Below are 14,569 nucleotides of genomic sequence, written 5' to 3' on the forward strand. Positions count from 1 at the left end.
AACTCCCCTATATGTCTCAAAATTGGTATCGGCCTATTTTTGGTTTCAGTGTGTACCTTAATACTGAAGTTGTCAACCCCTTTAAACTTTCAAACTGGTATATCTCATGAAGGAATCTTTCAGCCAAAAAAGGATGACATATACTATGATTAGCTCATCAGGAGCTATCGACTGCTCTCGAAAAAAAAAAATCTATCTGTCTTTGTTCAAATGTTGACTTTTTTGCCAAAGGCCAAGTTTCTAACGTCATCACTTAGAAGGGAGCATAGGACAGCATCTAATTTCTTTAGCAATGAGAGAACTTTTGAATTTTAAGAGGCATATCTGATACCATTTGTCTACCGCAATCGCAAGTGTAAAAATAAAACAAATGATAAACTTAGCTTAAATCACAAACAGAAAAGGGTAGAAACAATAATTTTTTGGCCCCAGGCAATAGTTCTACGAAGCATTCCAAAATGCAAAGTCATATTCATCAATCCCGCCTAAGATCCACACTTTCCGTAAAAACTGGAGAGGTTAGACCCTTACCACTTTCTAGGAATAAGCTGAAATCGCGGTGCTAGGAAAAGTGTTGCTCTCACAACACAAATGACACGCTGCAAGAGGATTAAAATCGGATATTAGTGTTGGAGTATGCGGAATATGCATGTTCCGAGAACTGCGGTGCTGATAATTCAACCGGTAAGATATAAAGGATGATGTAACTCTTAGAGACCTGGGAATATCACTGTGTAGCTGAAGAAAAGTAAAAGATGCACAGGAAAGAATATAAATTTTTTCAACACCCAGTAATAGCCTAGCTACTTAGTGATTTACGTTCTGGGTAAGATTAATAGCTTTGATAGAAGTGCTAGAAATTGGTCTGAGGAAAGAAGGAAAAGTATATATCCGTATAACTGGGCAATAAGAAACAGGAGTAAATTAACCTGTGGAAATATGATTCTCGTATGATTCATTGGTCCAAGGAAAATATGCTCGAGCTTTCTTAGAATACCCGGTTTCTGCATACGTGTATTTGAATGAAGTTGATTTGGCGCTTAAAGATAATTTTTTATATTGGAGGATACATAGAAAATAGAAACCTAGAAACCCTGATGAATATAATACCTGATAATAGAACCATTAGATAGACAAATTTTAGTTTCTTTAGTTTCTGAAATTCAGAAAGAAATTGATGAATTTCAGACATAAATCTTCATCTTTGAGGATACCTGGGAAACAAAAGCCGCGAGGAAGAGGATACCTAATAATAGAACCTTTTGATAGAAGAATTTCAGATAGTTGAGGATCAGCCTGAGATATACGAGGAAAAAAAATAAAAAAAGTAGCTTTGGAAACATTTTGGGAAAGAAAATTAGCATCAAACTAATATAAAACTATTTCATATAGATTCAATAACGTTGTAGAAACATTATCTTCTGTTCTCCCAGAGGTACAATAAGTGGTATCGTCAGCAAAAGCTACAAGAGAACTCAATGAAATCAAACTATGATTATAGGCACAGGAGAATGTCGGATGACATAGATGACAACAATATAGATGATTTTCATTTCTAAATGCAGAAACTAAGTCATTTAAATAAATTAAAAACGATAATGGCCTTAAAATTGAACCTTAAGGAACCTCACATTTAAGATTTATTTTTGAACTCAAAGGCGAATCAACAAAAATTATTCTGTGTAAGACTTTAAGCAAAGAAACACATAGGTTAAAACACCTGCATAGGTCACCAAGAAAGATCAAAATTAATGCCTGAGCTTGGCAAACACATAGACAGAGAAGGAAATAATGTCTTTTTTTATTCCAGTTCACTGCCTGTGTCAAGTAATTCCCCAGTCTTGACACTCTCACCCGAGTCAACCTAAGTTCCGTTACCCATCTAAGTTACAAAGAGTTAGGTTGACCCTCTTCCTTTCTCAGTCCTTTTCTCCTCACCCATGACTCTCTACAAACACACTCCTCATAACCAGCACTGAATTAATTCAATTAATTCAAGTGAATTTAGGTGACTTGCCCACTGGCAAGACAAGTTTAGGAGGAAGAATATGGTTCAATAAAACTTCATAGGCATGCTTAGTTGAACAATCGGTTCGAAAACCAAAATGGAACTCGTTAAAAAATCTTTAGAAGTAAGAAATTTATTGAGACGAGAAGGCACCACTTTCTCAAATATTTTGCTATATACAGACAACAGAGATTTTTTACTGATAGTTGGATCATTTTATATTCTCCCTTTTATGATATGATGAAACGAGCGCACTTAACACTATTCGGCAAAATACCATGCTGAAAGGAGAAATTAGTAAGTCTCGTTGAGAGAGAGATAATAGAGTGAAGTATGTATTTAATTACTTTAACAGGAATATTATCAAGCCCATACTAACAGGAATTTTCTATTCCATAAAAACTCCAATTACTACTATATCAATAGTTGTTACCAACAACCTTAACTTAAGACTAGGTGGCCCAAGACAAGATATAGAACTTGATTCTGAAGTAGATGAACTAACAGCAGAAGTACTGCGAAGTTTCTTTGGTTCGTAGGTTTCGGTTTCTAAGTTCTCTCGGAATCTTTCTCTCACTAAATCAAACAATAATTCTTCGGTGTTTAGTTTATCCCAGCTTATCTTTGTCTCCGCTTCAAAGATAATACTCAGTATTTATTGAAGTGTTCAGTTACTTAAGATCCCAACATTAGGTTTACCAGAAAATTCTCGTTTGTTCCACTATTTATAATAAACAGTGACACAGTATGCTTCTGGTTAGGCTCCCTGGGAGGTATTCAATTTCGTAGAATGATTTATACGACTGATCAATCGGAGTGAGAGGCTAGGGCAGAATTATTAAAATAACGATAGAACAGGACTTTTCCGCTCTCTATTCTAAATGAGGGAAAGGTTGAGATGGCCAGGACACGTTCTGCGGATGAAGGATGACAAAATACCAAAGTTTGTTCGTCACCCCCGAGGGGTATGGTGGGATGTAGTAAGGCAAGATTCAAAGAAAACTGGAACTTCTTGGTAGGGTGTAAGGAGGGAGACTTAAAAGAGATTGGGATGGAAGAGGGGAGAACGCAGCTGTGTTATCCTCAGGGAGCTTGGTTCTGAAATAAGTTGTTACTAGAAGTAGTAACAAACGAGACTGAATTAAAGATAACAAACATTCCACTTATTGAAAATAACCGAGGGTAAATCAATATGACCCTTCCGAAACAGTAGTAAGAGTAAATCAATATGACAAATCAAATCAATATCCCAACAAGAGTAAATCAATGTGACCCTTCCAAACAAGTAGTTCCAAACTCCAGTTGTTAAAAATGTATCTTTAAATCAACGAAAAACAAATATGGAAACTAAATTTGATTAAGTACGGCTGTAAATTAGCATTAGCTTACTAAGATTTGTTCTTGCGACCGCTTAAAATAAAAAGAATGTGACGGACCGTATTTTCTAAATTTGGCTGTCTTTAGTCATTTGAACGTCACAAGATGCTACAAGAATATTTGCTAATATATTGGCTTTTTATTGTGTTCTTCGTTCTTAAATCCAAAATTCTTGCTGAAGTCAGCAATATAGCCAGACAGAATTTTGAAAAAAAAATCTGAAAATACTGATAAATCTTGTTTTCTCAAAATTCCATATTCATTACAACTAATAAATCGCCATCTTCGGGATGAACGCTAGTGAAGGTTTTAGGCCTTTGCAAGGAAGCCCGCTGCTCCCTAGTTTTTGTGAGATCTGACATATATATTTCGTATTATTTTCATTTTTACACTCCTATAGTATAACTTCCTCTCCCAGATTATGAGGCCTAAAATTTTTATTGATGTACCTTGCTAAGTGTAAACGATGTTAAGAAGAGACACATTTATAATATTAGCATTAATAGTACATTATCATTAATCGGTTGTGCCAAAAACTAAAATCTTGTCAAGCATTTTTATACTGTATATTACAAACAGCTCAAAACATAGCGCCGGCTGCAGTTCCTTGCCATACCTGGCATTGGTTTAGTTTTAGCCATCTACCACCATCTTCGAGAATGGAAGAAGTTTCTTGCTTGCGTTGGACTGTCACTCCTTGCGTTGGACAAACATCTGGTAGTAATATTTTCAAAGAATAATTTGAATCTACGAATAGTACTAATTTAAAAAAAATAAAGTTTTTTTGATGGAAGTAAAGAACGACGATGAAACTCCAAGCGAAAAAAATTAGTTATTTGATAGTTTTTGCAACATAAGTCTGCATAATTGGCTTAAGTAGACTGATTTGTAATATTTCCCTAAATTTTAAAAATTCTGAAATACTAACAATTTGCTGAAAACACCAAACACCCGCAAAAAACCCGATTAGAAGTAAAAAATAAGTACCCTGGTGGAAATAAAAGACTACTTTATGAAACTCTCAATAGCAAGTTGCTGGCCATAAAATCATTAAAGTGTATTAAACAATTCAAATCCTCTCAAAACCTCTGGTAAGATTAGTCTTCAGTTAAGGGCTAGCTTTATACGCTTCCGTAAATTTGGGGACTATTTCCGTCTGTTTACTTAAAGCAGCATTGTAGACATATGATGCGTAAGCTGCGAGGCAATAGATTTGTTCGTATTAAGTGTCATCTTTGTTCTTTACCTTCCATCTGAAAAACTATGTTTTCAATTAATTTTGTTTATTTTTTGGTTTTACCTTTGGTAAGATTAGTCTTCAGTAAAGTACTAGCTTTTTACACTTCCGCAAATTTGGGAATTTTTGCTGTCCCGCAATAGTTTTTGTTCGTTTTAAGCGTCATCTTGGTTCTTTGCCTTCCATCTGAAAAACTATGTTTTTTAATTAATTTTGTAAATTTTTTGGTTTTACCTATATTAAGATTTGCGTTCAGTAAAGTAGACTTCTGCAAATTTAGGAATTTTTGCCGTCACTTTACTTCAACCAATAAATGAGACATATGGTACATTAATTGTGAGGCAATAGTTTTTGTTCGTTTTAAGCGTCATCTTCGTTATTTATCTTCCACCTGAAAAACTATGTTTTTTAATTAATTTTGTAAATTTTTTGGTTTTACCTATATTAAGATAAGCGTTCAGTAACGTAGACTTCTGCAAATTTAGGAATTTTTGCCGTCACTTTACTTCAACCAATAAATGAGACATATGGTACATTAATTGTGAGGCAATAGTTTTTGTTCGTTTTAAGCGTCATCTTCGTTATTTATCTTCCACCTGAAAAACTATGTTTTTGAATTAATTTTGTGTATTTTGTGGTTCTTTGTTATAGAAACTACAGAAATAACATAAGATTTTGATAAAATGGGTCATTATACGCACACAATTCACAGGTTCACATGTTTCACACTTCACATGTTTTACTTCACACCCCTCTAAAGCTTTCCCTACAAAAAACTGGTGTTCAAGGGATATATTATCCTTGCTAATTTTTGGAATTCGAAGATAAAACAAAAAACTATTGCTTATGAAACACGGTTCTTTATGAAATATATAGAAATTTAAGAAAATTGAAGGATATTATGTGAATTTTTGATATATAGTCTATGAAACATAATCTCTGGAAATTAGGTCATTACAATTACAACTTTTCTGCTGAATTATTTGAAAAGTTTGGAGCTTCTCATACGAAAGTATATATTGGTTATTTTTGCTTCTTGTACAAATAAAGTCATTTGAAAGAAAATAATAAAAAAAAACAGATGTGAGCAAAAAAAGTCAAAATTCAATACTGCAAGCCACAAAGTGGCGGAAAGTTAAGTCCAAAGGAGATATAAAGCTTTCCTATTGTTGCCTACCGAATCAAATTGAATTTTTACCATGATTGGTTCTGTGTGTACGTTGGAACAAAATTACCGAAGAGGTGACAATTATGAGACCTCAAGGTAGAAGCTTTTTCTAGAGTTTTCAACCCATTTTTCGAAATTCCGCCAATTTACTTTTCCTAGTTAACTTTAACCATTAATGTTAATCGATTTAATATTTGCCATTCTGAGTCAGATATAATCGACACTACATGTTTTTTTTAAATGTATTCTTATGCTTTTGGTCACTATGGGCTATGGTTTACTCTTCACTAGGTTGCTAAGGGGGTCGAGAAAGTTTTTACTAAACAGGAGGGGTTTATAAGCCACTGGTTAGTGGTTTTTGACCATGTAGATTCACATGGGCACCTTTCATGCTTCCCAACATTTCTAATCAAGAAATTACACCAAAAAATTCTATTTTTGGTGGGATGGGGCATTCCATGATGGAATTATCGAGACAAAGTCACAAAGAGCATATAGATTTGATTGGGAGCTTAAAAATGACTCATTAAACAGCCTTCTACGATGCTGAAGCAAACTTTTCTTCTTAAAGTCAACCCATAATCTTTGAAATTTCTGAGGTGGTTTGGAGGTTAAGTACTCAAGGGGCAAAACTATAAAACTTGGGCTGGTGGTTTCTAACCATGGAAATTATAATAGTACCCCCTTTCATTCTTCCCTCCCTTCCAATTTACCCAGAGTGTACTTACGGGTTCCACATGGGCCTTTAAGACGGAATTATTAAGTCGAAATTATTTAAAGTAATAAGATATCAAAATTAGTTTCTAAGAGATCCCTTAAACATCCCTCTGTGATAATTCATTAGCCTGTTTGATCTGCTTATTAGTAGACGGTTTATGAAAAAAGTCATTAAGGGTCATAGGAGGTAGAATATGCAAGAGAGGGATTATAAACGTCAGACTACGGGCTAACTTACCGTATTTCAAACTGTAGGCTGTATAAAAAGTGTGGTTCAATCCTGCTTTCTAGGCTATATGAGAGAAAGGTTGAGATGGCTAGGGCACGTTCTGTGGATGATGGATAACAGAATGCCAAAGGCTTTCCTTTTCAACCAACCGTTTAGGGTTAAATAAATAGCAGGTTGTCCGCAGTTGGGGTGGGAGGATATCATAAAGAAAAATTGAAGGGAGATGAGAACTTACTGGGAGGGTGTAAAGAGAGGATTTGAATAGATTTGGATTGAGGAGGAGCGTGTGCAGCTGTGCTACCCTCAGGTGGCTTGGGGCTGTGATTAATTGCTAGTAGTAGCAGTAGTAGTTTAGGCTTTAACCGATGAAAATTATGATAATAACCTTTTCATTCTTTCCAGTCTTTTCATTCTGAAAATGACACACTAGGTTCGAATTCTGGGCGTCCAAGGATTTTTATGATGTTGCTGATAAGTCTTACTTATATAAAGTGATTAGAGATAAAAATTAACTTTTACAGCTCTCTAGGATGTTCCACTGCCACACTAGCGGCGAAGACAAAAAAAAAGAAGTAGAAGAAATATATTTCTTCCTCTTTTCCTTTTTTGTTGTTAATCTTTTTAAATTTTCTTCCCATATCCTAGTCTTGGGGACATGGAGGCCACTGCAAGGGGAATATCTATTTTTGTACTTTAGTTGTTGTGCATACATTTTTCATGGACAAACTTAAAAAGTTACTCATTAAATGCTATCAGCTTAAGAAGCTTTACCTGGAATACGAAGGAAGTGTAGAAACACCCTCAATATTACGACAAAAGTGATTATAACGGAAATTCCCCAGTTAGAATCAGCATATTAGAGAACCGATCTGTAGAAGTTTCAAGGTCCTATATACAAAAACAAGATTTTTTTTTCCTAGAAGAAAGGACAGGAATACGCGTTTATGTGTTTGTTCGTTATGTTTTCGTTTTGCGAGGGGTAATATATCAAACCGATTGTCCTTAAAAATTGGAAATTGCTTGTTCCAATGAAAATTCATAATTTAAGTCCAATTTTTAAATAAGAAGCCAGAAATTGTACCACGGGAAAATGATATTTTCAACCATTTGTGGCAACAAACTATGAACCTACCCCATGGAGGACCAAGTTACTATCGATTAAAAATCCTGAGATTGCGAACATATTTAAAAGTAGGTAAAAACTACATATTGAGCTTTCCAATTTCATATGAAGCTTTCCCGAACGATGCCGCATTCGTTTCTAAAAAGTCTAATAGACCGTACAAGAAAATGGTTAATATGGACTTCAATTTTAGTGCTTGACTTAACAAAGTTGATTCACTTTATTTTACATGAAATTAATAAAAACAAACTTTCTCTAAAAAGAAGTTTTATAAATAAAAACAGGACCATGTTAAATTGAAGATCAATAGAAATAATGTACTATTCAAACTCGAAACGATCAGAAATTACATTTAAAGAATAAATGATACTCAAAACGAACGGAAATTAAAATAAATGATATATACGATGAAGATCACATATGTTGAAATAGAGGAAAAAACAAATCTTACACGAGCGATACTTAAGTTTAATATTCAGTTCAAAAACTTGCAACGAACAAAAATAGAAAGAAACCGGAGTTTGGCTACTGCCCCCTTCCATCTACCCCAATCGTATAAGTCCAAAAAGCTTATTGTGTCATTTGCGATTTTTTTGCAATATGTATTGTGAGCAGTTTATCTAGTTTTTCATAACACCCACGACAAATAAAGACGAGCAAATCATTGAGAGAGAGAGAGAGAGAGAGAGAGAGAGAGGAGAGAGAGAGAGAGAGAGAGAGAGAGAGAGAGAGAGAGAGAGAGAGAGAGAGAGAGAGAGAGAGAGAGAGAGAGGAGAGAGAGAGAGAGAGAAGTTTTTTAATATTAAATAAAAGACAATACAAAATACAATTCAAAATCGAATTACAATACACATAATTCCCCTCGAAAGGCTCCATGGCCAGGGATACAAGGGGGATAAGAAAAAAAATATTATACAAGCAATAAATTCGATATAGGCAATCACATATAGCAGTTTACAGGCAACATATTTATGGGGATGCAATATAAGCAACAACTAGAAGGAGAAAAAAAGAAAGAAAACAAAACAAAAAAAAACAAAAAAAAATCAAAAAACATACAGAACATACCTGAGGCCTGGGAGTAAAGTGCAGAGAGGAAAATCACACACCACTAACAAAACACAGGAGCCATCAACTCCTCAGAAGAAAAAAAATTCATCTATTTGATTCTTTATTAAATGATCCTTAAGAATCCTCTTAAAAATTCCAAAATGAGTGGCATTTCTGCACTAAAGAAGGTTGTGAATTCCAGACCTGTTGAAAAGCACTGTGGGGATTGAAATCTGATCGAACAGTAGGGGTAGGCGGAATGTGGATATTATTTGAAGAACGAAGGCTATATGGAGCTGAATCAGAAATAAACATAGGAGTTTTCCGAAGAGATTTTGGAAGATTGCCGTGAAGTTGATCAAAGACAAAAGAAGCACAAGAAATAATGTAAATAGACCGTAGACTTAAGAGCTGTGTTGGTGAAGAACGGTTGGTGTTCATAACAAGACGCCGTGCTTTATTATACATGACGGAAAGTCACCGCAGCCTAGACGGAAAAGTAGACATCCACACAATGGGGCAATAAGAAACATATGACTGGACAAGACAGAAAAAAAGAAGTTTCAAAATAGATCTAGGAAATGTATATCTAAGTTCTCGAATGATACCCAAACTCCGTGAGACCTTAACCCTAATCATGGCTTCATGGTTTCTGAATGAAAGGTTCTCATCAAGCAGGATACCAAGAAACCGGACCACCCGATTCTCTGGTCTACACAAGGAGCCTTGTGACACCTGAAGGTGTGTAAGCTGAGGGAAAGCTACACCAATTCGAGAAAAAATAAGAAAATGTGATTTACCAACATTCAAGACCAAGTAATTGGCATTAAATCGTGACATAACTCTCTCAAATAATGCCACAAGATTAGATTTGATATCACATTCCGTCCTCCCAATCGTCCCAAGAGTGGTATCATCAACAAAAGCAACAAGAAAATCTTCATTAGAAGAAGTATTGGAACACGACTGAGCATAATTGTTTAGAATATTCGGAAATACTATTTCAATCAATTCATTTTTGGACGTCACTAAATTACAGAATTCAGCAGGTAGTTGTATACGTCCTGAAATTGAGTCTACTGGGAGCTTTCCGTTTCCAATTGCCAGCAATTGATCTGAAAATGTTTGACCAGAGTCATCATTTTGCAATCGGACACGCATATTTGTAGTTAATTTTAATGTTTTTACATGTGCCCATAAATTAGAATTTTTCAGGCAAGCATTCATTTCGTCTGCAGGGGTTGATCTAGGTATTATAGGTAATGTTTGCCTGAAAACTTCTGCAAGCAATATTAATGTGCTGCCAAAGGGTTTCAAACATTGATCCAGAGCCTCAAGCGATTTTTTGTGTGCCATTGTGCACTCGTCCCAAATAATAAGTTTGCATTGCTGCAATACTTTACCCATCCCAGATTATTTGGAAATATTGCACGTGGGAGTTTCTTTAGAATGCAAATTCAGAGGCAATTTCAAAGCGGAATGAGCAGTTCTTCCACCAGGCAGCAACGTTGCGTCTAGAGCTGACGTCTCTAACTGTTTTTGATTGAGTATATCTTCGGACATTTTCGATTTATATTTTTCCCATAACTCTGTAGGAGCTGAAGGAGAGCAAGTTGTTAGTATGATTCCAAACAATGCACGAATGACTTGGAGCTCACGTTTCGCATGCGTCATTGATGCAGTTATTCCAGTGTTGGTCATTCTCCAATAAATTCAGAGCTTGGCATGCATTACGGTAAGTGTCATGTATAGTACCGTTTACAGTTCTCAAATACTCAAGGGACGTCGGACCGGGTACATTCACCAAAAGAGGGCATAAAAAGAAGCATTCATGTTGAATGGTGTGAACGGTGTAGAGTCTTCCTATCGTGGTATCTTTGAAGATGGTAGGTTGTCCGTTGACTGACTTATCCTGTTTTCGACGTACAAATACTTTATTTTTAGTATTCCACGTGTAATGCGAAGGCACTTCAGTATACAGTAGTTTTTTTTGCAAAAGAATCATTTTTGCATAGCGAAAAGAAAGCAGTTAACTTTGTATCCGGTGGATTCAGGACTCTTTTTTGCACGTTGGATTCCAAAATAGTAAACACGTTGACCATTCTGTAAGTGTACCGCTAAGTGAACAACAGCTGGACTACGTTCATGTATCGGAAATGAAAGAATTCGCCAAACAGCTTCATTACTGATTATGAATCTTCCAGCCTGATATTGTACGATTTCGTCGATATCTTTGATTTCGGACTGCAAGCCAAAAACTGCCATGTCACTGCCTTTGATAATAATGGGGAATATGGAACAACTCACTGGTTATCTACTTCGAAGATCTTCTTCTATATTGTGGGTCACCATCATTGCCTGAACCGCCGATTGTCCTTGAAGTAAAAGCTGCTGTATCTCGTCCCAAGATTGACTACATGTAAATGTAATAAATAAATTTGGACGACCATAGAGACGAACATACGCAATAGCATCTTGAGCATATTCATGCATATGACGGGGACTGCCAGCATATGACGAAGGTAAAATCGTTAATCTTCCAACGTTTGTGGTATTACCGTCATTTACAACTGCATCTCTCAAATGAATGTATTGTTCAGAGCGAAGCTTGGTCTGATTCAGACGGATATATAGCAAACGTTCTGATTCAATTTTTGCATACATATCAACGACATATTGGTAAAACAATTGACGGCATTTTAAAATATAATTATCTTCATCCTGCCGAATCATTACTATAGGAATAATAATGCATTGCACTGCATTTCTTATTCATTTCTTTGTTAGTGGCTGGATTCATTAATTTAATATTAAAGTGATAGCCGTCGGCTCCATCCCAAAAAATGATAGGATATTGTAGGGCATCGTAACATCGATGAGTTTCAGCAATTCTTACCAACTGAGCGTTTCGCTTATGAAGAATAATATCTCCCGGTAAAAACTGATCACCGACCATAACGATTGCCACTTCGTCGATAGTTGGAGCATTGTATCTACGCAAATGTTGGCCAGGAGGCGTTTTGTCAGCGGAAATAACAATTTTATGCGTATCAGTAGGCATCAAATCGATGGCTGTTTTGAACAGACGCACTAAATTATTATTTTCGCGGAAAAGATGTTGCAATTGGGAAACGATTGTCCTTTCAACGTTGGGAGTAATTTCGCAACGTGCATTCAATTCAGAATTTCTATCACTGATGAAGTATAATTGTAAAAAATTATGATTCTCGCCTGAGAATGGTAGAAGGGACCCTGCTCTATGATAAATTTGCCCTTTTACTTTGAAAGTAGGCATAAATTGATCTGGATTTTCGATTTGGGCACCAAACGACGTCATTTGGAAACATGAGTTATATTTTCTGATCTATGATAAAAAACGCTTAGATTCTGACGTAGTTCCAAGCAAAGTCTTCAATGGCTCTGGGGGTGCAGCCAGCTGAGGAAGTTTGACTTTTCCTGAGGCGCAACACATTCCCTTTGTTTCACCATTAAAATTCAAGGCCTTGTAGTAGGGACAAATTTTAGACATGTTCCCGATTTGAACACAGCTACTATAATCATCGAATGAGCTCTACCTGAATGCCATGCGATAATTTTCTCATTGCTCTTGTGATTCCTCGGCACGCCTTCTTTTTTCACTTTCTCTTTTAGCAGCAAGTCTGGTTTTGCGTCGCTCTGGTAGTTCCTCGACACGCCTTCGTTGACGGAAATTGAACATTCCTAATCTGGCATTATCTCTTGAAGCCGCAAGCCTGTTTTCACGTTGATCTTGTGATTCCTCGGCATGCTTTCTGTTCTTACTTTCTCTATCAGCCGCAAGCCTGTTTTCTTGCTGTTCTTGTGATTCCTCGGCGCGCTTTCTTTTCTTACTATCTCTATCAGCAGCAAGTTTTTTGGCATAGACTCTTTGAGCAGCTTCCTCGGCTGCTGCCATTGTAGGTTCTTCAGTCATTTTACAATTAAAGATTTTTCCGTCCATCTTGTTACAATTAAAAATTTGTCTTTGAACGAAATTCTTAAATACCTTTAATGACGTCATCGTCATAACAAACATGACGACAACTAACTTCATGACGACATGACGTCACTCGACAGACATAACACACATAAAACTTATTTATATATATATATATAGATTTGTTTTCGGTAAAGTATAAATGACGCAATAGGCTTTATAACTTTTACGGTTAGGGGTTGTGAAGGGGGAAGCATCCAAACTCTTGTCTGCTCTAGTTTTTGTTAGTTGTAACTTTGAACTGAATAACCAATTTAATTTTTACGCGTTTTGAGATTTATTCTTTAATCTATATTAGTATCTAGTGTCTTTATGGTTGAAAATGACCATGTATTTTAATTTTCTTTCGTTTTGACTTTTAGTTATCATAGAATCTTATTTCTGTTCGTCTTCATTTTTATTGATTTAAAAAATAAATAAAATTTCTGAGGGAGGTTAAGAGTGAAGTTGAAACCTAAAAAAGAAAAAAAATATTACCTCATTTTCTATCTAAGATAAATCAATACAACTACTATAAATAAAGCAACTAAGTACATTTTCCGTATGTTTGCAGGATTATGGGAAACTAGAACTTTTCTGTGCTGAAACTAACACAAAACAATATACGAGTTTCAGCATCGTTAAAACAAACCAATTAAGGAAACCTTTTTAGTACAAAAACAAAGTATTTTAGGATTGTTACTTTCTTTTTTTATGCTTTTTGTTAAATTTGGTATCACTTCTGCACAATGAATCAGTCCAAATGATTGGCTAATCTTTGCCCTTTAAATTTAAATTTCATGTAGAAGCAACACTGCCATGATCTTTTTCATGAGGGGGGGGGGGCAGCCCCCTAATATATGGAATAATTTTATTTTATTTTAAGTTTTATTGTCACTCCTTACTTTCATTTGAATAAACTTTTTTTTATTTAATTTCTGATTTGTGATTTATGGGAGATAAAACTTCCATAGAAAATACTGCAGTCCACCTCGAGAGTTACGAAAAGCTTTCAGCTTACGAAAAAGTTAATTTTCTATACTTTACAAAACAACACTGGTTTAGGCGATTGAAAAGGAAATGAGTATGGTGAAATAGTGTAGAAAACTTTCTGTAAAATTTGTAAAATATTCAGAACTTATCCAGAAAATAACTTGAATAGCTTTTAATAGCTTGAAAAATAAACTTCTCAAAACAATTTCATGTAGTCCTAAAGAACGCTAAATTAACTTCCTGAGAAAAAAGCTAATAAAATTCCACATCTCCTTTAGATTTTTTGAAAATACTTCAGGAAAAGTCTATGTCGAATGCCAATATAATATTTTTTTTTGTTTTTTTTTATTAATATGCTTTGCAAAAATGTTTCGTTCACTAACAAACAATTTCCAAAGCTGTCTAATTTTTCTTATATCCTAAAAGTATTTTTTTTTTACTCACGGTAGAACAGTTTTCTCCTTCACAGATAGGCCGATCTTGATCTAATTAGAACTGACACCGACAATGGCTTGGGTTTAAAGTTTTAATATGTTTTACAAGTTTAGTGCCATGCAGAGCTAGCAAAAAAAAAAAATCCACTTTTCTATATTAAAAATGAACTTCACATTAAGAAATAGTTTCTAAGATTGTTATTACGCTTTGATTTCCTTGGCATTTTAGAAGTAACTAT

At 35.1% G+C, this 14,569-nt stretch overlaps 1 protein-coding gene across 3 annotated transcripts in view; it reads right to left on the bottom strand.

Moving 5' to 3' along the window:
- Positions 1 to 14,569, bottom strand: part of LOC136030450 (hemicentin-1-like) — a 214,279-nt gene that overhangs the window by 158,303 nt on the left and 41,407 nt on the right. The window lies entirely within an intron of this gene.

Source organism: Artemia franciscana, chromosome 8, assembly GCF_032884065.1.
Source record: "Artemia franciscana chromosome 8, ASM3288406v1, whole genome shotgun sequence".
Taxonomy (NCBI): Eukaryota; Metazoa; Arthropoda; class Branchiopoda; order Anostraca; family Artemiidae; genus Artemia; species Artemia franciscana.